This window comes from Apodemus sylvaticus, chromosome 7 (assembly GCF_947179515.1).
Source record: "Apodemus sylvaticus chromosome 7, mApoSyl1.1, whole genome shotgun sequence".
Classification (NCBI taxonomy): domain Eukaryota; kingdom Metazoa; phylum Chordata; class Mammalia; order Rodentia; family Muridae; genus Apodemus; species Apodemus sylvaticus.
The window spans coordinates 45,701,985-45,725,994 of NC_067478.1; the positions used below are offsets into that span (position 1 = coordinate 45,701,985).

The 24,010-nt window shown below is 39.3% G+C and overlaps 1 long non-coding RNA gene across 2 annotated transcripts in view; it reads right to left on the reverse strand.

Annotated features, from left to right (window-relative positions):
• Positions 1–18,871, reverse strand: part of LOC127688770 (uncharacterized) — a 33,285-nt gene extending 14,414 nt beyond the window's left edge. Inside the window, exons 1-4 of one of the 2 annotated variants that reach the window (XR_007978753.1) lie at positions 18,736–18,871; positions 17,205–17,258; positions 16,533–16,675; positions 15,599–16,006 (exon numbers count right to left, since the gene is read on the reverse strand). This is a non-coding gene — a long non-coding RNA (uncharacterized LOC127688770). The remainder of the gene's footprint in view (positions 1–15,598; positions 16,007–16,532; positions 16,676–17,204; positions 17,259–18,735) is intronic. The other variant, XR_007978752.1, reaches the window with a different exon arrangement.
• Between the last annotated feature and the right edge of the window lie 5,139 nt (positions 18,872–24,010).

Genomic DNA, 24,010 nt, shown 5'->3' on the forward strand with positions numbered 1-24,010 from the left:
ATCTGTTTCTTGTGTCCTTCCTCTCTTGGGCTCTTTTCCTTCTGTTTGTTTGTTTTGTACTATTCCAATGTGTAAGTGTTAATTTTTGAAAGGCCAAACCTCCTCCATCTTGGGACCAGCCTCTATTTTAAAAGAAAAGAGGCCTGAGAACTTGACCTGCAGATGTACTTAAGCTGCACCCAAGTTCCAGGAAGACCTTGTCCCTGGCCCATACCCCAGAGTTAGACCCTAACTACTTCTCAGCAATGGCCAATCAGGATTAGTCTGGTAGTTCCAGATGTACTTTAGGCCTGTTTGTGATTATTGTTCGTGGTTTTGCTTCAGAGCACCCACCTGTTGGCTTAAAGGGCAACATATACCATAATACTCATCCAATTAGATACTTGCCCTCCCCTTCCTGCCCCCCCCCCCTTAATCGCTGTTTCCTATAAAACCTTGTCTCACCAAGAACTTGGAGCCTCGCCCTCCTGTCCTGCTTTGTCAGTAATGGCAGTAAGCCCAGGCTCAAGCTTGAATAAAGATCCTTCAGAGATTGCATCAAATCGGCCTCTTGGTGGTCTTTTGGGATTTCACAAAACAGGCACAACAATATTATCTTATTATATTTTATTATAATCACTTAGAAGCCTGATTGTTTTCTAATGAAAGACAAAAAGGGGGGTGGATCCAGATGGGAGGGGAGTTGGAAGGGAAGTGGGAGGGGAAGAAGGATATATTATTTGAGTGTTGAATGGTAGTGGTGGCATGAGTCCTTAATCCTAGTATTTCAGAGACAGAGGCAGGCAGATCTCTGTGAGTTTGAGGTTCCCCTGGACTACAGAGATAGCTCCAGGATAGCTACAACTGCACAAAGAAACCCTGTCTTGAAAAAACAAACAAACAAACAACAAACAAACAAACCAAAAAAAGAAAGAATAGCACAAGGTATGTTATATGAAAAATAAATCTATTTTCAATAAAAGGAAAAAAGGCATTAAAATAAAAATTAGTGCTGGGCAGTGGTGGCACATGCCTTTAATCTGAGCACTTGGGAGGCAGAGGCAAGTGGATCACTATAAGTTTGAGTTCTAGGACAGCAAGGGCAACAAGGAGAAACCATGTCTCAAAATAACAAAACCAACCCCCCCCCCCAAAAAAAAAAACAAAGACAAAAAAATCAGTATTTACTTCTCAAGCAACTGGAAACAAACAAACAAACAAAAAACCAAAAAAGATTGCCAGGCTGTGGGGAGGAAGGTCATACATTACATGGAGAGACAAAGGAAGACACAAAGAGTGATGATTTCATACGAACGCGAACGCCTCCCCCTTCAGGCTCATGCATTTGAATGTTTAGTCGTTAAACTGGAACCCTTTGAAAAGATTAGAAGGATTAGTAAGCGTGGCCTTGACACCCCCACCCTCTGTGTGTGTGTGTGTGTGTGTGTGTGTGTTTGCAGGAGATCAGGACGTAGCTTTCAGCTATTTATCCAGCACCAAACTCGCCTACCTGTTGCCATGCTGCCTTCCCTGCTATGATAATGGACTCACCCTCTAAACTGTAAGCAAGCTCTCAATTAAAAGCTTTCAAATATACATATGTGTGTGTGTATACATATGTCATAGTTCCAGTATAAAGCTTGCTGAATTTCATCTTTGTGCATGTATATATATATATATAATGGCATTGAATAAGATCTATTCTGGGAGTCCTCTCTGCATACTTTGATCTTTGGTTTAATATAATCTAGGCTTCTTTATTTTTTTTTTAAAAAAAAGCACTACCAGAACTTTGTTTGCTCGTGTTTCTATTGGGCAGCATTGACTTATATACCTTTCATTTGATTTATTTGGTAAGATGATACATTTACAACCATCCTGTTGGTTAGCTGTGTTCTATCTTTCTTCTATTTCCTTTCTTTGTTCTCTGTTTTGGGATTAATTTATTTCTTACTCTCCTCTAATACTGGCTCATAATTTTTAAACGTTAAGAGGCCCTATGGATTCTTTTGTAAAATTGTAACTGACTATGACCTTTTACATAGCACTGTCATTTGGAAAGAATCTCTTATAACCACATATTTCTAATACTTTCCTATCTTCATGCATGCTACTTGGGTGATACATTACACGTTCACATGTTCAACAGACCCATAGGACATTGCGTCTATTTTTGCCCTAAGTAGCCAGTGTTTCTTAAAATAACTTAGATGAGGGCACTGCATGTGGCTGTTGCTTTGGTGCTGGGGCTTGCATCCAGGGCCCTGTGCAGGATGAGCATGTGCTACTGAGCAACGCCCGCAGTCCAGAAATACCTCTCGTATTTACTTTCATTTCGACTATTTCTGGAGCTCCCCATTTCTCTCTGTTTCATTTTCCTTCTCATGAAGAACTTCCCTTGCCAGTTCTTGTAGTGCAAGCCCACTGGTGATAGCTTTTAACTGGGGGAAAACCGCAAAATTTCACCTTCTTTTTGAAAGGTTATTTTTCTGAGTATAAAAACCTAGATTAAAAGTTGTGGGGTTTTTTTGTTGTTTCTTTTTCCCCTTTAGCATTGAATTATTGCTGTCATGGTTCCAGTATAAAGCTTGCTGAATTTCATCTTTGTGCATATGTATATATATATATATATATATATATATATATATATATATATATATATATATATATATAATGACATTGAATAAGATCTATTCTGGGAGTCCTCTCTGCATACTTTGATCTTTGGTTTAATATAATCTAGGCTTCTTATATGTTTATCCTGCACAATTATTTTGCATATTACTATCTCTTCCAGAGAGATTCTGCTCCATTGTCATTCTCTTGTTTGCTGACATACCAGTGTTGTGACTGGTATGTCCACTTCCCACCACTGACCATTCAGGGCTGCCTCACAGCGTTGACTGTTCTAATGCCCTTACCACTCTTGTCTCCTGCTGTGCTATGGATATGTTTTCTCCAGCTATCTTAAAGTTTGTCGATTATTTCTTGTAATCGATTTAATGAATGCATTGGAATAATTCCTTGTTTGTGCTGCTTTGGATGTTGAATCTTTCTGTAAACACTCTTCAAACCACACTCACAGGTGGTGTTCTAAACACAGTCACTGAGCTCATTAACCAAATGTCTTTTTTCTTTCAACAACCTCTGTTTATTTTGTTGGGAATGGATTCTAAGGCTGCCATTCATTTGTCAATCCTGTCTCTCCACTGTGTGCAATGATCAACCTCATTCACTTTTAGTTTCTTTTCAGATGGTACACTTGTTACAAGTTCAGTTTCCTTTTTTTGAAAAAAAAAATGCTTTTCATTATCCTCATCGTCATGTCTGTGTTCCCTTCAAACCCCTGCAACACCTCGCAGAGAAAGCTCTGTCATCTGTGAGTGACTCTGTATGGATTGGCTGATTTTTCTTTTATGAGGCATGTTTTCTTGCTTCTTTCCATGCTTGAAAATTGTTGGCTGAATGATATTAATTTTTGTTGTACATACATGCTAGCTTTTCTTTCTTGGAATCAGTTTAGTCCTTCTTTAAACACTTTAAGGAGGATAGGATAATATTAAGCATAGGGAATCTATCCCATACACAGTTACCAAGCACAGACACTATTGTGGATGCCCACAAGTGCTTGCTGACAGGAGCCTGACATAGCTGTCCCCTAAGAGGCTCTGCCAGTGCCTGACAAATGCAGAAGTAGATGCTCACAGCCAACCAATGGACTGAGCACAGGGTCTCCAATGGAGGAGCTAGAGAAAGGACCCAAGGAGCTGAAAGGGTTTGCAGCCACATAGGAGGAACAACAATATGAACCAACCAGTACCCCCAGATCTCCCAGGGACTAAATCACCCACCAAACAGAGTACACATGGAGGAACCTATGACTCCAGCTACATATGTAGCAGAGGATGGCCTTGTCGGTCATCAATGAGAGGAGAGGCCCTTGGTCCTGTGAAGACCCAGCGTAGGGGATGCCAGGACAGGGAAGTGGGAGTGGGTGGGTTGATGAGCAGGGGGGAGGGGGGATGGGATAGGGTTTTTTGGAGGGGAAATGAGGAAAGGGGATAACTTTTGAAATGTAAAAAAAAGAAAATATCTATAAAAAGGAAATAAAAGAAAAGAAAAAAGAACAATTTCACCTATATTCTCATAACTTAAGGCAGGGAGTTAAATACACTCACTGATAACTTATAACCTGTAGACATAGTTGTAGCCATTTAAAAGCTGTGAGGCAGACTGAAAATAGTAGTTTATCATTAAACAATTCTAATAGACAATAAAGTATTTCAAGACAGTAACATAGATACTTGAATCAGGTTAAGATGCTAATAGTCCCAGAAAAAGACACCAGGAGAACGAATTGTTATGGTAGACACTGCATGGATAAAATCCATGTGTAGCATGTAATATTTAAAAAACAACACACACTATAGCCGGCTAGGCACCAGCCAGTGGTCTCGGTCTGTTACCAGCCCTGTACCAAAACTGCATGTTTCCCTTTTGCCAATGGTTGTCCCATCGAGGCTGGCTCTGCCTCTCCAGAGCTCCGAAATCGCTCTCTTTACCCCTTGGCGGTCTACTGCCAAGCTTGCTCTGCACCCCCACATTTCCACTGCTAGCTTTAGGTGTGCTCTCACCAGCCCACACTTCTCTCGATACCTTTCCCGGGAGCTCAGTCCTTGCCCAATCCTCCAGTCCCAAAGCCTGGCCGAATTCTGCCTTGGCTATGTTCTTTCGTTTTAGCTCGCCTGAGTCGCCAGGGCATGTAAACACTAGACAACCTTAGTTTAGAATCAACAGGAACACAATCGTTGGGCGCAGAACCTAGTGTCCTAAATTTATCAACTATGTTTAGAAATCTTCTGGTGGGGGACTAAGCCTCCGGCCTACATTGTATCTGCCTTGCTCCCACAGTCCAAATGGAAGATCCTTTCTTCCTGCCTTCCTTAGGCCTCTCGGACCGGAAGTCCCGCCTCCTTTTTACCCAGTGATTGGCTTCTTGTATTTATTATTATAGTCAGGGGAAAATTCTGCTACATCCATGGATGTGAAAAAAAAATATTTAAAGCAACAGAATCTGCTGACTGAATGAATCTGGGGAAATCAGCTGAGATAATAAACACAAAACCTTTTTTTTTAAAAAAAAAAAAAAAAACATCAAGTACTCACTGAATATCTGCTGTGCACCCAGGATGGTAGGTAGGAAGACTGTAAGTATAGATGACATTGTATCTGGTCAAACAGAATTAACAACTATAAGAATAAAATCATGAAGATAAGCATGGAATGTACTCACAAGTGGATATTAGCTATAGAGTAAAGGATGCTACAATCCACAGATTCAGAGAAGCTAAGTAACAAGGAGGGCACGAGGGGAATATATGCCTCTTCCAAGAAAGGGGAAGTGGAAGAGACACTGCAGGTAGACAGGGTGAGGCTTGGGGGATGGGAACAGGAGGGATCAATGGGGGGGGGGGGTTAGGGAGAGAGTACTGAGAGAGACAACTGGAATTGGTGCACATCTCGGGGATAAGCCAGAAACTTAGTGCAATGGAAATACCCAGGAGTCTACAAGGGTGACCCTAGCTAACTCCTAGCAATTGGGGATATAGATCCTGAACTAATCATCTCCTGAAACCAGGAAAGATTTCCAGTGGAAGGAAAAAATAAGAATTTCCAAGTGCAAAGACAGCTTTTTGAGAATGGGATATAGAATATATTGTATGATCAAGATATATACATTTAAAAATGTAACATTACAAATTTAGGATTTTATTATGTCTCCAAGGACCGTTTCTGTAGACACATACATCACGAGAAATGCAAAAATAAGTTTTGGTGATACCACAGTGTGCAAAACAGACTTCGTGTCATCTGTTACATAGTGCAGAAGAAAATCAATATTTATGCCTACTTCCAACCCAGGATGCAAAAATGCAATTACTTTAAAATGTCTACAGTCATGTACTAAGATAATGTTCAAAAAAGCCATGCACTTTAAAAGAAATAGAAATAAATATTTGAAATGCCTATAAGAAATGAAACAAAAAACCGTTACATAGCCTTAATGATTTTAAAGTTGCCTTCATGTGGTTGAATTTCATCACCACATATCAAAACATTGTTCTTTGGATATTTGCCTCCATATCCCTCCGTAGCATGGGAACTCCTTGTTGATATGGCTGTTTTAAGCAGTCTGATGTTGATTTTGACTTAGTAAACTTGTGTTCTGTTTATAATTTCGATCCTTAAGTATGCCTGGCACCCTTTAGTCCAGGCTCCCTGCCTCATCTATTGCTTTGTGGTACAGGGAGATAGTTATTGGGTGGTACAGAGTGGTGGTGGTTTGTAATGGGTGGGGGTATAACTTTCTAAAATGAACAGTGAGCCAAGTTTATTATTGTGCAGCAGACACTTTCCCAGCAGAGGTGCCACACCCCAATCCCTAAGCCTCTCTGGAAGCTGTGGGGAAGATAGGTATGGGGTTCTGTGCTGCTAATCAGATTCCCTCTGCTTTCCCCACAAGCACTTCAACTTGTATATCTGGTGACTCAGTTTCCATTCATCTGTCTCCTTTCAGACATCCTCAACACTGGTGGTATTATTTAGTTTTTGTTCTCTTAGCTCTAAAAGTCCTTGATGATTTATATCTTTTTTTTAAAAAATCCATTTACGATCCCTCTAATACGCCTCCAAGAGGGAGCTGGAAAGTGCATGTGTTCAATGCTTCCTCTAACTGGAAGTCCTGCAGTTCATTGTTTTTTCATATCTATGCTGGTGCATCTTAAAATAGGCTTGATATACTTGCACAATGATATGCATGCACGATTTATGAATTAATGTCTACATACTGCTAGTTTGCATTAGTCCTTTTTCTTTTTACAGGTCATAGAATATGGTTAAAAAGTGCCTGACCACTAAATTATGTTATCTTCTAGGGTTCAGAACTCCACTTTGCTCTCACTTTGTGTTCATAATCCCTCAAAATGAACTTGTTTAGTTGAAATGTTAATCACTTCACTTTTAACCCCAATCTATTCTTTTATCACCAAATATCAACTTTACAGTTAATATTATCACCAGGATCTCATGGATTATCTCCCAAACTCAGCTCCACTATTTTACCCATCACAGACCCTCCCAAATTGTAAGTCACCTGGTCCCATTACTCAGTCCAGAATCTGTATTGGATTAAACTATATCATGATTCCCAAGTCTGGAAACACAGCACCAAAGAAACCCAAAAAGACTGATGGCATACAGAAAATATGCAGACAATATTCCAGGGGGAAGGGCATAAATTAAGTATATTTATTGCTACTTACCTAGGCTAAGTGATATTGAGAAATGCTATATAAGAGGAATGAATAACCCCAGAGTGATATATGTGTACGTGTGCATGTGTGTATGTGCACACACGTGTGCGTGTAGATTTCTATTATGATTTTCAAGGATCACTCATTTGTTTGACCTCAGTGTCTCTTATTATCTTTGTTTTTGTGAGTCTGTGGGATAAGATAATATAATTAACTGCAACTCACTGAGTTGCAGTAGAGAGAAGTGCATTTGCTCAGTTCTCCATCTTTACCTGGAAGTTGAAGAATGCTCATGGGGTGGGGGTGGGGGCGTCTCTATACAATAATATCCAAGAAGAACCCTGAAAGAAGTAAGGAAATAAGCCATATAAATATCTGAAAGAAGAGCATTCCAGATGGAATGATCTATACGTGGAAAGGAGCCTAAATTAAGAGTGTTTTTGATGTGCTCAGGGACAGAGAACCAGCCCAGTGATGCTGAAAAGAGGTTGGGAAATAGATGGAAAGGAAAATTGAAGTGTTGAGGAGGGGCAAGTTATTTGTAGAGTTCACAGTGAGGATTTTTTACTTAGTAAAATGGGAAACTCTTGGAAAAATTTAAATAGACATTATTGAAATATTCTTTAATTAAATCACTCTGCTATGATATCCCATGACAAGATAAAGTCAGAAGCAGGGACACTAATTAGGAGGGTCAAAGCGAGAACTCCTGATGCCTTGGGCTAGAAGAACAGCAACAGATTTATAGAGAAGTGATCCACTGTTATGCTTTGAAGTTAGAGCCACTGGGATTTTACAAGTAGACTGTCCAGGAAGAGAGGCAAGGTTACACCAAGGTTTTGGCTTCAGCAAAATGAAATCATGGTGTTGAGATTTTAAAGGCTGCAGATGAATCAGATTCCTTCAGGGCAGGGAAGCATAGGAGCTTGGTTGGAGACCAAATCTGAAATAACTGCTAAAATTCATCTAGATGGTTATTTCAGGTGGCTGTTGGCTATAAGAGCTTGTGGTTAGAGAGAGAAATCAGATGGAAGACACTAGTGAAAGGGATGAATGCTTTACTGGAGTACCACAGACAGCAAGGTGACTAGGAAGATAGGTGTCGAGTAGAATAATGCTCACAGTTAGACAAGGAAGAGGCATTCAGAGATGAGACAGAGAATGTGTCTTCCGTATAGATCAGATAAGCCATCCTTTGTGATCAGAAGCTTGAAGACCCAGTTTTCAGTGGTTTGGGAGATGTGATCAGAGATGTGGAAATCGCCTTTGGTTGAGATAGGAAACAAAGGTCACTAATAGCTGAGGAAAGTAAAGAGAAGTGAAGTGATGGAGTTGAAAGAAAAGACAAGGTAAAAGAAGTTATCGAGGAAAGTAAGACAGTAAATAAACCTATTAGGAAATTATAGTAGCATTGCACAGCTAGGCTAAAACCACTGAAGTCTTAGATCATAGAGAGCAATCTGTCAGCTTGGGCATACATCGGTGTTTCATTGTTCAGGCACAGTTAAGGAGCTGATAGAGATTTAGGTTTGAGCAGGCTCTGGATTTTTCCTTTCTGGTTTGATAGCGTGTTACATAGGAATGGAAGGTGTGGGGATGTGACCGTGGAGTGATGGGATATCTCAGTAAACATACTCCATCCCTCAGCTGCTCTAGTCAAAAGCCATAAGAATCATCCTGGGTTCCTCTCTTCAGTCCTCCAAACCCATTGCCAGGTCCTACGGCCTCTGTCAAGATATATCTAGGTTTGACTATCTTTATTGTGTCTCCATTGCCACTGTTTCAGCCTAGTTGTTTGGCTCCTTGAAGCCGACATCTTTGCCATGTAACCCCCTCTACCCTACAGATGTAGTAATCCACACAACAACTAGGGAAAGATGTCAGGAAGTTCCTGACATCTCAGTGCATTTGTTTTAAGCCAAACCACAGACACAAAGGCTCTCCTTATTTCTCCAGCCTTCTCTAGCACTGCCTTTTCTCCCAACTGCTCTATCACAGATGTGGTGGCCTCTTCTCTGATTTTTCATCTTCTCAGGTTGATGAAATACTTTATCCCTCTACTTACACTAACCTTCCACTGTCCCCTGCCAATTGGCTGCTCTTACTTCATGTGTCATTCTGATTAGATTGTAACAACTCCAAGAAAGGCTTCCCAGTTTATTGGATTTAAAATTCATCTAGAGCTTTAATCCTAGCACTCAGGAGGCAGAGGCAAGAAAGTGGATCTTTTGAGTTCAAGGCCAGCCCAGTTCAACGTCTGGGACAGCCAGGGTTACATAGAGAAACCTTGTATTACTAATTAATTAATTAATTAAAGCACATTAAGCAACACACTGCATCATAATTCTTTTAATGCTTTTAAATAATATGATTCTATTTTTATGGGTCAAGATATCTGCATGCATCAATTAAAAGAAGAATATTATTTCTCCATGTGTTCTATTCTCAGAGTGTTGTCTTTTATACTCACTTATTTCAAGAAGTCCACACTTGGGACTCAAGCTCTTTTTGTGTGTATTATGTCTCCCATTAATTGCTGTTAAAAATTGAGACAGATTTTGAAAATATTTCTGTATTTTCTCATTGAAAATAACAAAAAAAACCCAATTTCCTATTAACATAAACAACATTTTGTGAAGAATGGTTTTTAAAACAGAAAAAAATATAGAATGGCATTACTGTTCATTTCGCAAATCCTGCCAATGCCTGGTTTGACAGCTGTCCGGATTCTCTTATCTGTCTCCACATGCAATCTGTAGTAATATCTTACCTCTTCTTGTGTAGTTGTTTGCTCTAGATTGAAACATTCCCTCCCAGAGGAAAAGCTCACCAGATTCATGAAACTCAAAATAAAAACCAACCAAACAAACAAAAACAAAAAGCAAAACAACAACAACAACAACAAAAAAAACCCCAAACTACTTTTAAGACTCAAGAAACTGATGAAACTTACAAGACTCACCAGGCATCTTTCTAAGGCTGTGGGAGCAGGGACCAGCACTGGAGGAAAGGACATCTTTGTTGAGTGGGGTAGCTAACTGCCAGGTGTTGTGCAGGGGACTCTAGTGATGCAGGCTTTCAGAGTTGAAAACCATGCTGGGGTGGAATTTTCAGTGATGCTGCAGCCTGAGTCAGCAAGGATCCTAAAAGCAACACTGTAATAGCCAAAGCATTAGTGGTATAGGCTTTAATCCCAGCAACCCAGGCAGTAGAGGCAGATGGCTGTCTGAGAGTTGGACATCAGCCTGGTCTACAGAATGAATTCCAAGGCAGCTAGTTACATGGTGAGAGTCTAGTCTGTTTAAAAAAAGAAAGAAAGAAAGAAAAGGAAAAAAGAGAAGAAAAAAACCCAAAGAACTTGTTGGCTCACCTAGCTGATGTCATTGCCTTCTTTATCCGTGATAAATATAATCCAAGGAAATGTCTAACCTAACACTTGTGTTGCAAAATATATAGGAAATCTGCTAGGCATGGTGGAATATTCTTATAATACACTAGTTGAGAGATTGGAGCAAAAAGATTGTGATTTTGAGGCCAGTCTTGGCTACATAGGAAGGCCATAACAAAAAAAAAAAAATCAAATAAAGAAATATGAAGAATTTTGTCTTCATACTAAATATTTAATAAATGCTTTAGATAATTGCATCTATAGTCTTTAATAGCACACTAATGCCCAAGATGAGTAAGTCTTTAAAGGCTACATGCAAGATGGAATCGGAACCATAGCAATTAATCTTTATTTATGCATAAATCTATTAGTTGATTGCCGTATTTGAACAGGCCTTTTATCTAGCATGATTTTGTAACTTCCTACATTTGCCATTTGAAAAATATTTATTCACTAGTTCATAGAAATTTTTAAATGTTGACATATTTATTTAAAAAAACATACACATTCAGAAGAGTCTTTAAATATTGGAAGCTGTTGAGCTCATGGTAATGAATAAAAATCTCCAAAGTTCTATTTTTTACTTGACAGCTTTATACTTGACTCACTTTAAATTTTTTTTCCCTTTGGAAGCATTTGCAAAGTACCATAGTCCAATGACTGAAATTGTCAACCCGTCATTTTTTTTCATGTAGTAATAATGTTGCGTGGAAACAAATGACCGCCCCAGCTTTTAGTCATGACAATTTTTTTAATGGCAGAGGTGTTTCTCTTAAGATGGCAATCATACCAGGCATGCCTTCTAATTTATCGTAAAAATTTAAAATATTAATAATACAGTTATATATTAACATTTAATAAAATGAGTCATTGTTCAGTCCAATGCAAGTTGCAAGTCTTTGGTCTTTGGGTTTTTTGCTTGTTTGTTTGTTGCTTTGTTCTGCTTGCTTGTTTGTTTTTATAGAAATTCTCATATTTAGCTCAGGCTAAGCTTGAGCTCATGGTATTTCTTGTTCCAGCTTTCTAAGTGCTGGGTTTACAGGCATGTGCTGCTATGTCTGGCAATATTCTTCACACATTTTAACACACACACACACACACACACACACACACACACACACACACACACAGTTTTTGAGACAAGGTTTTACCTTGTAGCCTTTGATGGCATAAAACTTGCTAAGGAGTCCAGGCTGGCCTCAGATTCATAGATATCTACATACCCGTGCCTCCTGAGTGTTAGGATTAAAGGAATATGGCACTACACCCTGCAGAACATATTCTTTACTAAATAAAAGTAACGTTTTAATTATATTTTACTTATGCCATTACATTTTTTGGGTGGGAGTATATGTTAATGAAGGATAAAATGTCTGTTAGTACAGTTTGGTGGTTGCCTTGATTCATCTTTGATTAAAAGTGCAGGCAAGAATCAATGGGGGTGATCTTAGCTGAGACTCACAGTAGTGGGGATATGGAACTGAAAGAGACGACCTCCTATAACCAGGCAGGAACCCCAGTAGCGGAATAGAGACACCAATTCACCCACAAAACTTTCGATTCAAAATTTATCCTGCCTATTAAAAATGCAGGGACAGGGGGATGGAGCAGAGACTGAGGGAATGGCCAACCAATAACCGGCCCAATTTGAAACCTATACCACGGACAACGCACCAATCTGTGACACTATTGATACTGTGTTATACTTGCAGGCAGGCAAGAGTCTAGCATGGCTGCCTCCTGAGAGGATCCACCCAGCAGCTGAATCAGACAGATGCAGACACCTTCAGCTTAACATTGGATGGAGCTTGGGGACCCTTATGAAAGAGTTGGGGGAAAGATTGAGGGCCCCAAAGGGAGTAGGAATTCCACAGGAAGACCAACAGAGTCAACTAACCTGGACTCTTGGGGCCTCACAGAGACTGAGCCACCAATCAATGAGCATACACAGGCTGGGCCTAGGCCCTCACCCCAGCCCTTGCACATATGTAGCAGATGTACAGCTCGGTCTTCATGTGTGTCCCAAACAACTAGAGCAGGGAGCTATCCCTAAAGTTGCTGCTTGTCTGTGGAATCTGTTCTGTAACTTGGCTGTCTTGTGTGGCTTCAGCCGGAGAAGAAGCCCAGCACTTAGCCCTGCAGAGACTTGATATGTGAGGAAAGGGAGGGTACCCAGGGGGAGGGAGGCTCCACTCTCTCATTACATAAAAGGCATGAATTAACAGAACGTTTACATTAAATTACAAATGATTCTATTTTTTACAGGGACAACCACATACAAGGTAATATATCATTTATACTTATTCCTTTTTGGAGACAAATCAGAACCTAGCAAAACAACTTAAAGAAGGTTTGAATACATGGAGTGCTGCCTCAAGATAGGGTGACTTAACAATTAAGGTCAGCTACCAGCCTAAGTGTCAGTTGTAATAGAGAAATAGAGGAATGGTGCACATCAGAAGTGGACAAGGGATAACACCTGTGACTAGAGAGATCAAACCTAGAGTCAATAAAATGGAAAACCCTAGACAGATGGGAAGAAAAATTACAAAGATATGACTTCAACAAGTAAAGAAGAAAACTAGAACTGAGTGACTCTTTTGCTGTAATCACCTGAGGGGAAATCACCCAATTCAGTAACAGTGAGTACAGAGAAGGAAACAACCTTTTCTCATTTGCTTGATACTATTTTGGAGAAGAATCTGGCAAAATAATGAATTGTCCATGTTCTGAATGACTACCTGATCACACTCTGAAGAGAAAAAGAAGCACATAAAATAATAATCCAGCCGTCACACTGAAACAACCTATTAGTCCATCACTAAAGGAACATACAGAAAGGAAGACACAGTGTGTGTGTTATTGAAGGGTACAGAGCTGTGAGAAATAAGCAAGACCTTACAGACCCAATGCTTTATGGAAACGTCAAAAAGCAGTAATTTATATTTAAGTAACTTGAAAACATATATGTTAAAAACAGATGCCACATTATTTCCCAAACTACACATAAGTGCATGGGTATCTATACAAGTAGGCAGAAGTTATCTGCTTAGGTACAAGCATATTAAGAAGAATACATCAATTTAATTATTTCAACTCAAAATACTGTAGAATAGTAATACATTCACATAGTTTGCATTCTTAGAAGAAAATAATTGGAAAAATATACTTTTATGTTAGCCAAGGCAATTAGCCAGATTTGAAAAAAGTTACCAGTAACTTAGCATATCTAGTTCTGTGGTTGTAAGCATCTCTTCATGACCAAACAAAATTGATTTGTGTCCATTTTTCTTTGGAAAAGGAGACTTCCTATCTTTCAATTGTCTGGTTTAATCTTTAACAAACAACTGTACCACTAGTTTCTTATAACTGTACTATATTTCCACAGTAACTTTCAAGTTATTTTTCAGAAAACAGGAACAAAAATTAGTTATACAAGTTACTTTTCTGTTGTTGTGATAAAAGACCCTGATCAAGGTCATTTAGAGAAGGAAGGGTAAATTTGGCTGACTGTACCAGAGGGTTAGGACCATAAAGGCAGAATAAGATGGTAGCAAGTGGCAGGTGTGACCTCTGGATCAGGACTCTGAGAACAAAGCAGAGAGAGAGAGAGAGAGAGAGAGAGAGAGAGAGAGAGAGAGAGAGAGAGAGAGAGAGACAGAGACAGAGACAGACAGAGAGAGACAGACACAGAGACAGAGACAGAGCACACAACTAGAAGTGGTACAACTTTTTACATTTTTCAATATGCCTTCTGTGACATAATTCTTCCAACAAGGCCTTACTTAAATTTTCCCATGTAGCACCACCAAGCGTTAAACACATGAGCCTGTGCAGGACATTCTCAAACCACCACACTGATCTATCTTTTTCTTATGATAATGCTTTAAGTATTAGGAGACAGCTATTGTCTCCAGACTGATGAATTCCAACTCAGCCTATCTTACCTTGTGGGTTTTATTTACTCAATACATTAACTATATTATTAATCTGCTCTGAATTTACCTACTTCATGACATTCTTAGCAAGATAAGATATAAACTTTTAATAACTCAACAATAGTCCAGAGTGTCTAATTAAGAGAGCAATTATTTCCAACTGAGATTCCAACTAGTCCTCAAAGATAGTATCTGTTAACTATGTGATCTTGCCAACCTTTTCTTCCAAGAAGTTTTAGTAACAACAGCTTGTATGTATATTTATGTTGCTATAGAACATTGCCTTTTAAACCTTTCACCATCTCAGTGATGACAGATAGGGTGTCATGATTTCCTCTGCGTGGGTGAATAATATGAACTTAAGGAGATTGAGGTAATCTCAGAGACAGAGCCTGTGGTCACTTATCTACTAGGTGCTGGAGGTGGCACATCTCTTTGTAAGCCTATAGGAAGCACACAAACTGCCTGAATAGAAGGCAGGAGGGAGTAAGAGAAAGAGTAAGGCAGGCAAAGAACATTCATTTAGACTCCAGTTTTGCCACTGGCAGTCACATGACCATATAGCAAAAATAGGATTGATATAAACATTATGATCAAAGTGTAATGAACCGTATAAACTCTGATTTCTGTATTCTCCCTGTTCTGATGATATGAATACATTTGATTTTTAAAATGTGTTCCAAAATAATTTTCTCTGCCTCTTCTGTTCCCACACCAGCAATTTACTCTTTTGAAGTATGTTTCTTCTTCTTTCCTTGGTTTTTTTTTTTTCCTTTTTCTCCTATAGCAACATTTCCTAACTACTCTAGTTTTTCAGATAGTTGTTAACAGAATTATGAAAACGGGGAAACATTCACTCTGTGTTGTGTGACAAAATTTTTCCTAGGGAGACACATCACACGTTTACTCATCCCAGAGAGGGGACCCACAACACCAAAGTTCTGCTTGGTGAACCAATGAGTTTTACTGAGGTTACTTACAGGAATACAGGTGATGAGTTATTTACAGGAGCAGAAATGACTCAAAGGCAGCTGCAGCACCAAAACCCACCCTATCATGGGCGGTCGCTCACAGAGCAGGGAACACATATCACAACTTCCAGGTAGCTCAGCAGTTGGAGTGTGTCATTTTCCGGTATCTCAGTTGCTCTAAACCTCTCCTAGGCAGCTTGCTGGGTTTCTGCTTCTTCCAGGCAAGCAGCCATGTGTCAAAGTCTTCTTTGCACTTCTTTGCTTGAGATTCTTCTTTGCAGGTTGGCTTTGCTCCTTTGAGGGGGACTCTTGGCTTATTACTTACTCTGGAAGGGAGAGGGCCTAGTCAATCTGCTCTATTTCAGGGACTTCCTGAAACTATTTTGAGTTGTTTATCTTCCATTTTAAAGAGTTTACCTGCAAGACAATAAGTTTCCATCTCAGAGGAAACTAACTGTTCAACAGCTTGCTGACATTTTTATCTTTCCTCAGACTATAATTAAACCACTTTCAAAATGTTTACAAACTATATATAAATCAAAAATAGAACATCAAATATTAGTATTACCTTTTATTTTGTGGCTATTCTGTTATAATTGTTGCTGTTTGGTTGGTTAGTCACTGTTTAGAGACAAGATCTTACTATCTAGGCCAGGCTGGACACAAACTTCCTATGTAGCTAGGACTCATTTAGAACCCCATATCCTCCTGATTCTTCCTCTAGGGTGCTGAGATTAAAGGTATATGCCACCACAGAGAGCTATTTGTGTTTTTGAAGTAGTGAGGAGGGAGTAGATAACTACTGAATTGAATTAAAATATTTGAATGGCAATGTCACGTTTATAAACCCCTTGACTACTTAGAGTTTGCAGAGAAATTTTTCAGATGTCAGTGGTATACTACAGTAATGCCTTCATTGATCACATATAATCATGGTACTTACACCGAAGATTTTCCCACCCACAGGTCTTTCTGGATGATGATAAATAATGCTTTTGAAATTCACACAGGTAAGATATCTGTCAGGTATGCAACATATATGAACAAGTCCAGTGGGAACTCTTAAAGCAGGAGTAAATGGCTGATCTAAAAACAAACAAACAAACAAACAAACAAAATCAAAAACAAGCATTATGAATGCATCACTGGATTCATTATTTCATCTTGCCATGAGCCTCAAAGCACATAGTTTTCAGCCTTTACAAAACCAGGTCATGTAAATGTTTGCACATTTTGGCTCATTTCAATCCCAATTGCCCCTAATTTTTATGAGAAATTTAAAAGAGCCACTAAAATGGCAAGGAAACTTCTTCAACATCACTAGTTGCTTTTAATATACACCATGGTGGAAACCTCGCACAAAAACATTGAAGACTTCTTTTATGAAAAATATTTTAAAATTAAATATAGTAGCAAACCTTATATAGTCTTCAATCAACAATGTGCATGAATTAATGATGAATTGGAACACAAAGAATAATATTAGTCACTAAAAAATTCAGTTGAGCCTACTATACTTAATGTAACATTGTTAAAACATATGTTTATTTGATAAACAGAAGTCTAGTCACAGTTAATGACCTGGCAGAAGAAACACACAACAAAATATGGATACCTGGATTGCATGTTGCAAAGCAACTTTGATACATCTCATCCATCTGACTGGAAGCTTCAGGAGGTGGGAAAGGCGGAATAAGGTAAATAGAGATACTTTTAACTGCAAAATAACTGCAAATAATTTTATCTCATCCATATAGCTACAGACTTTTTTCTCTCAGTAGCAAATCCTAACCTAAGAGCAAATATTTATGTGTGATATTTAAGAATTTTAGGCTGTTGTTGTTGTAACACCATGGTAATCTGTGGCGTGTCTAATCCACACTCAAATCCTGACCTCTTCAGTATCCTTAAGCCTGACAGAATTTCTATGCATCTGAGAAATAGCAGTGTCTTTTTCTTTCTTTCTTTTTTTCTTCTATGCATATCCTCTCTGACTAACACCGTACTTCTTTTTTGCTTTTTGAAAATGCCAGCTGGATGTTTTGATGGACAGATATTCAGTGCCTTAATGAAAGGCTTTCATTTCATAAGCAGGATCCCAATTTAACTTCGGAATTAGACATTAGGTAACTGCCAAACAGATTCTTTGTGCACACCGGTTTGCACATGGGTAAAGCGACAATGGACTCCTGCTTTTCTAAGTGGCTGATGAGTTCATAGGTGAACATCACTGCAATGCATAATCCACCATTAGAAACACTGGGAAGCACAGACGACCCGAAATTGAGAAAATAGTATGTCTTAACTTCTCTGAGTATCACTCGGAGTCCTCAAGTCACACTTTTGGATGCCAGATGCTGCAAGGGCAGCAGGTTGAAAGGGTCAAAGACCTGAAACAACACTAAATGCCTCTAGCATAACTGATAGCATCTATATGGCTACATGGCACAGTGTGCTGAAAGCCATCGGTGCACGGGTTCCTCTCAGGTCTTGGTTTCTGATGTCTTGGTTATGAGCACTGTAATACCCACTAGGTGAAATCCTTGAATATGCTAATAAAATATCACCTTTTAAATATTAATTTTTATTATTTTTAATTGTGTGTGTCTGTGTGTGGGTGTATGTGCAGGTCCGTGCATGTGTGTGTGTCTGGGGTGTGCATGGGCATGTGAGTACAAGTGCTTAGGTCAGAGGCATTGGATTCGCCTGGAGCTGGAGTGATGGAGTGACCCAGCCAATGACGTGACTGAAGAGAACTGAACTTGTGACTTCTGCAAGAACAGCATGTTCTCCCGGCTTCTGAGCCACCTCTCCAGACATCATAATGCATTAAAAAAAAAAAGATGTACTTTAATTATTTGTAAGTATGTGTGTCTTTGTGGGTTGTCATATGAATGCAGGTGCCAGGTCAGAGGCATTCCTCTGGAGCTAGAGTTATAGGGAACTGTGATTTGCCCACCTTGTGTGCTGGTAACCAAACTCAGGTCCTATGTAAGGGCAGTTTGTACCCTTAAACACCAAGCCAGCTCTCCACCCCCCATAACACATGTTTTTGGTTGTTTTTTTTAAGATCAGCCATTCATGCCTGCTTTAGGATTTCCCACTGGACCTGTTCAGATCTATTGTATACCTGACAGATACCTTACCTGTATGAACTTCAAGGATTAGGCAGTAATAGACTACCAAACTCAGGAAAAAGATGGATTAGATGGGCTCTTGTAATTGAAGAAATAGTTGGACAGCCAAGTTATACAGTTAGGAAAAGATACAACTTAGTCACAGGAAACCTGGAAATACAGAGAAAGGCCAATATTAGTTACATGGGCAAAAATGAGAATTTTCTACAAGAGGAATGTGAGAAAGACCATTTACAGATATCCACTACATTTCAAAAAGAATGCATTATTTATCATCATCCAGAAAGACCTTGTGTCACTGTAGTGGGAAAACTGGGATGCAAGCCCCACAATAAATAATAAACAAATGATTCATTCCAGTATCAACTGAGCTGAAAGAGAATATTTTGTTGATTTCTAGCCCGTGTTGCACCAGCTTTGAGGTTTTTTTTTTTAATTTTAAAATCTTCCATTTAATTGAATTCCTTTATCTGACCAAAATTTGTGTTCTAGGCAAAAAAAAAGTACATAGCTTCTATCTTTTCATCTTCTATATTTTTTATGAATAACTGTTTCATCTATGTCAATGTTAATGTAATCTTTTATAAAGCACATTTTTATTATGTAAATACACTTAATTTTTAAAAAGTAATCAAATACTTTTGTTTATCAGTGTGCTAACAAGAGGCATCATGGAAATTGTAGTTTGATACCAATGGATCAGTTTCAATTCCTTTGATCTGCTTAGGTTTCAGAGATGGATCTTAAAATAGTACTTATATCATGCTAAGACCTACAACTTGTTATTGCCACCTGTGCTACCAACTGCCTACCACTATTCAAGGAAAGGCACAAGCCAGCATGACCAAACCATATTATCTCTGTCATTAATATAATATACATAAATAAATAAATAAAATATACTGATAGCATTTCATATAATCACATACTACTTCTGAAACTATAACTGTTGCTACTAATTTTTTCTTCTTTTCTCATCCTGACATTTTATATTGATATTACACAGAGAGTTTCAAGGGAAAACTACCTCATCCAGTGCTTACAACAGACAAAGTTAAGGATTACTAAGTTTAGAAAATACAAGATTATCTTTTATCAGTAAAAAACGGGGAGGGGGGCTGGTAGTAAAAACTTAGAATCTGGTTTTATTTATTGGATCACACAAGTGGCATGTCACACGCACCTATGAATAGTAATAATACAGTATAATGCTGCAGTATAATTGTACTTTGGTAGATTAATGACTCTGCTGTGTCAGAGAACTACACACACACACACACACACACACACACAATTTAATTCTTTCATTTAAATGAGAAACTGTCAAAGTAAGTCCTAAGTATAATTTGAATCAGAAATGTGCATGCAAAACTAAGATCATGAGTAGATGAGAAGATTCGTTTTTAAATATTTTATTTTTATATGTACAGGTATTTTACACACATGCATGTCTTTATGCCCCGTGCATGACTGGTACCCATTGAGGTCAGAGAAAGGTGTTGGATCCCCTGGAACTAGAGTCACAGATGGTCATGAGGCACCGTGTGGATGCTGGGAATTGGACGTAGGTCCTCTGTAAGATCAGTGCTCTTAACTGTTGAGCCATCTCTTCAGGCTGATGAGCAATACCTTAAAAGTATGGCTTAACTTGTATTCTTCTCCTCCTCACTGAAGAATCTTTGCCAAATACCAAAAAAATGAAAACTAAAATTAAAAATTAAAGAAATTACATCAAAAGATGTGCTTTCCAGAAATAAACATGTGAATATTCAGTAAATTTTAGAAAGAGGAACATAATGGTGTTGGGGCCCTACTTGAAACAGCATCACTGAGAAGAGCCTCGCACCCAGACTGAGGCAGGTCTGGACCTCCATAGTCCCAAGGTGCAACTAACCCATGATGGAGGTGAGTCAGTAGAATATTTTGCCAGCCATTATGAGAAGTCAAGGCCAGTATTAGATGCAACTCAGATCTTAGATGCAACTCTATCATTCAGAAGCAGTGGTGGTGTACATGTGCGCATCTAGGCCAATTCATTGTCTGCTGAAACACTCAGACAGAATGTGGGTAGAGAGCAGTAACCATCTGTGTCTCACCACATGAACAGGCCAGATTCCTTGAACCTCAGGTCACCTTTTGAGAGACACAGTCCATTGATCCTCTTGTTCCTGGCTCTTGAGGCACTCTCCTCTTTGCCCTTCAGCTTTTCTAAGTCATATCTGTGATGTCTGCTTCATTCCTTTCCTTGGTAGTACAGCTTAAATGGAGACAGGATGGTTAGTATGTGGTGTTGAACGCCAAGTGAAGCTCTAGATCCCATCAGGATACCCCAAAACTCTGGGATACTCTCTCCAATGCCAGCACCTCTCTGTAATCACCCACTTCTGCCACTCTGTCAGATTAGATGACAGAGCACAGTGATATAGGGCTTTGTTTAAAAGTTCTTATGTCATTTTGCAGTTGGAAAACCTTTAGTGACGCTTGTTTTTCATGCCTCATAAAATCCAATATTTTGAAAGTTTTTTGGGGGGGAGGGCTATGCATGGCACAGTGCACACACGGATGTCAGAGGAGTTAGTTCTCTCCTTCTACCTTGTTGAGGCGAAGTCCTTCATGCTTCTATCCATCTCTGTACCCCAGGCTTGTGTCCCTACTATTCTCTCTCTCCCTTCCATCTCCCAGCTAGAGTGTTGAGATTAGAGAATCTAATTTGGCTTTTTGTGGGTCCTGGAATCAGTTGTCAGGCTTGTGTGACAAATTCTTGACCTTGGTCTTCTACAGTTTCCAGAGACAGACTATGCTAATGCCTTGAAACCACCACTCAGTAGCAATATGACCTTGGGGAAAGTCTTTGAACACTGCATGTTATTTGTCTATTGGAAAATGAGAAAAGTGTTGCTGATTACACTGACCATGTCATATGTTCCACATCAGATGCTCCGTGGCACTTAGGAGCCACACGCCCGCAGTTTTGGTTTCTTCCCACCAGACTTGAAGGGAATGCCACAGAACATACTGGTATTATTCCATGTGGCCACAGCAAGCTGGACTTGGAGAGGAACTAATACTCACAGTGTAAAACTTAACTAGTGGGGGAACAGGAGATAGAGAAATTCTGCCTTCTTTTTTTCTTCCCACAAATTGTCACAAGGCATTTTTCTTCCAATATAGCCTATGGGGACATCTTCAAAGCCACCTGTGACACCCCTGTGCCTCTTCAGGGCTGATCATGAAAATGAGAAAGCTTGAAAAGGCATCACCTGAGTCTGGTCCTGTTTTCCACTCTTGCCAACCCACTTGCATTTTGTCACTTCTAACATTTTGTGTTTCAACCTCCCAAATAAAATATCATTATTTGTACTCTACATGGCTTTGGGATAGAAGAAGTAGTCACCGGCATGGCGCTAAAAAGGAAAACTCTAGAATAACACCCCCCCCCATGTAGCTTCATGGATTCCTGGGTGTAGGAAACATTTTTAATTCATTTATTTATTTTGTTTTATTGAGATAAGGTTCCACTATGTGATACTAGGCCTTGAACTCTTTATGCCAAGCTAGCCTTGATTTTGAGCCAATTCTCCTAACTCAGCCTCCCAATTTCTGGGGGTGCGGAGTATAGGCATGAGCAGCAATGTTTGGTTTCAGGTTGCAGATATTAAGGAGTCTCTCCTGCCTTGCTGTCCTTGGGGTAGAGGAATAATGACTGTCTTGTCAATTTATCCTAGAAGTTTAGAGCAACATTTATGGAATCAGAATACAATTTTACTTAGCAGCAAGCTAGTTCTAGGAAAAGAAATCTATATGATCAAGTGATAGAGCCAGGATCAGAACCAGGATTTGTCTGCCGCAAATGTGTGTCTGCTATCATTATTTGTACCCTACATGGCTTTGGGATAGAAGAAGTAGTCACCAGCATGGCGCTAAAAAGGAAAACTCTAGAATAACACCCCCCCCATGTAGCAGAAGGGGTGCTACCCCCTGTAGATGCTGACCTGACCTGAGTCTTGAGACAATCAATGGGGATTCAGGTCTCATTCCTATGTTCATGGCCAAGGGGCCATGATGGGGCAGAAATGGCCACCAAGGTACAGTGGCCACAAGAAAAGTTCCAACAGAAGAGCTTTCTGATTCCAGTCAAGGCGTAACATTTAATAATCCCACAAGTGCTAAAGTAAACAAAGCAGATGAATCAAGAGGCAAAGACATCTCAGAAAGAGAGGATACCAACAGGGACTCAGGAGAGTCAGCCCACAGGCTTCCATGACATAGAATGAGCAAGAATCATCGATACGGCAAAAGGAGGCACCAGAGAGGAAGGTGTTCTTCTCCCCTCCCCTCCTTTCCTCTTTTCTCCTTTCTTCTTCTATCCTTTTTTCTGCTCCCCTTGCCCCGGGCTTGCTGTGTACAACTGGGTTGCCTGGTACCTACGATATAGACTACTTTGGTCTCAGACTCACAGCAATCTTGCTTCAGCTTCCTGAATCACCATTCGTGGTCACAGGCACAATACACCATAGCTGGCTTTTGTCAGATCTTATGCCACAATGAGGAGAAAAGTAATTAATACAGGAACTCCAAGGTGACAGGTGATTAACCTTTTATAGGAAATCATCACCTATCCGTACAGCAAAACATCACACTGTATGCCTTCAACCTAAGTCAGTCTTTAACGCTAAAAAAGGTAGTATTTAGTAAGAACTATTCAGAAAAATCAATGTAAGTTCTATCAGGAACACAAGCTGTTTTCGAGGCTTGGCTTTTTAAAATGGCATAAACAATAACACCCGTTTACAAACAAAAATTAAGACAGAGTGGATTATTTTTAAATGATCAGAGTGACTGTCCTACATTCAGAAATCTGGTGCTGTTTGTCTAGAAAGGGAAAAAGTAAGAAATCATCTGCTGTGAGGAGAGCAGTCACTCATGTCTCACTATAAAGCACAATTAACCTTATCAACCTGCCTTCAAGATTTGGCAGAGGCAGCTGGGAAGCCAACACCTACTTGTTTTTCCTTAAAAGTTGATATGTGTGAATGGGAAATTTTGTCTTTTTTTTTAAATGTTAGTTTCTTAGAAATACATTTTATATTTCTAAGTATGTTTTTATTTATTTTTAATTTAAGAAAGTAAGCCCAAATATGAGATAACTATACTTTGAAGCTACTAAAAGACCTGATTATTCTGGTCATATGCCATCAGCTACAGTTGAGAATATGGCAAGAAATAATCCAAAAATACCCTGGATGCTACTCTTTCCTCCACACTGTAACAATTGTCTGGTCAC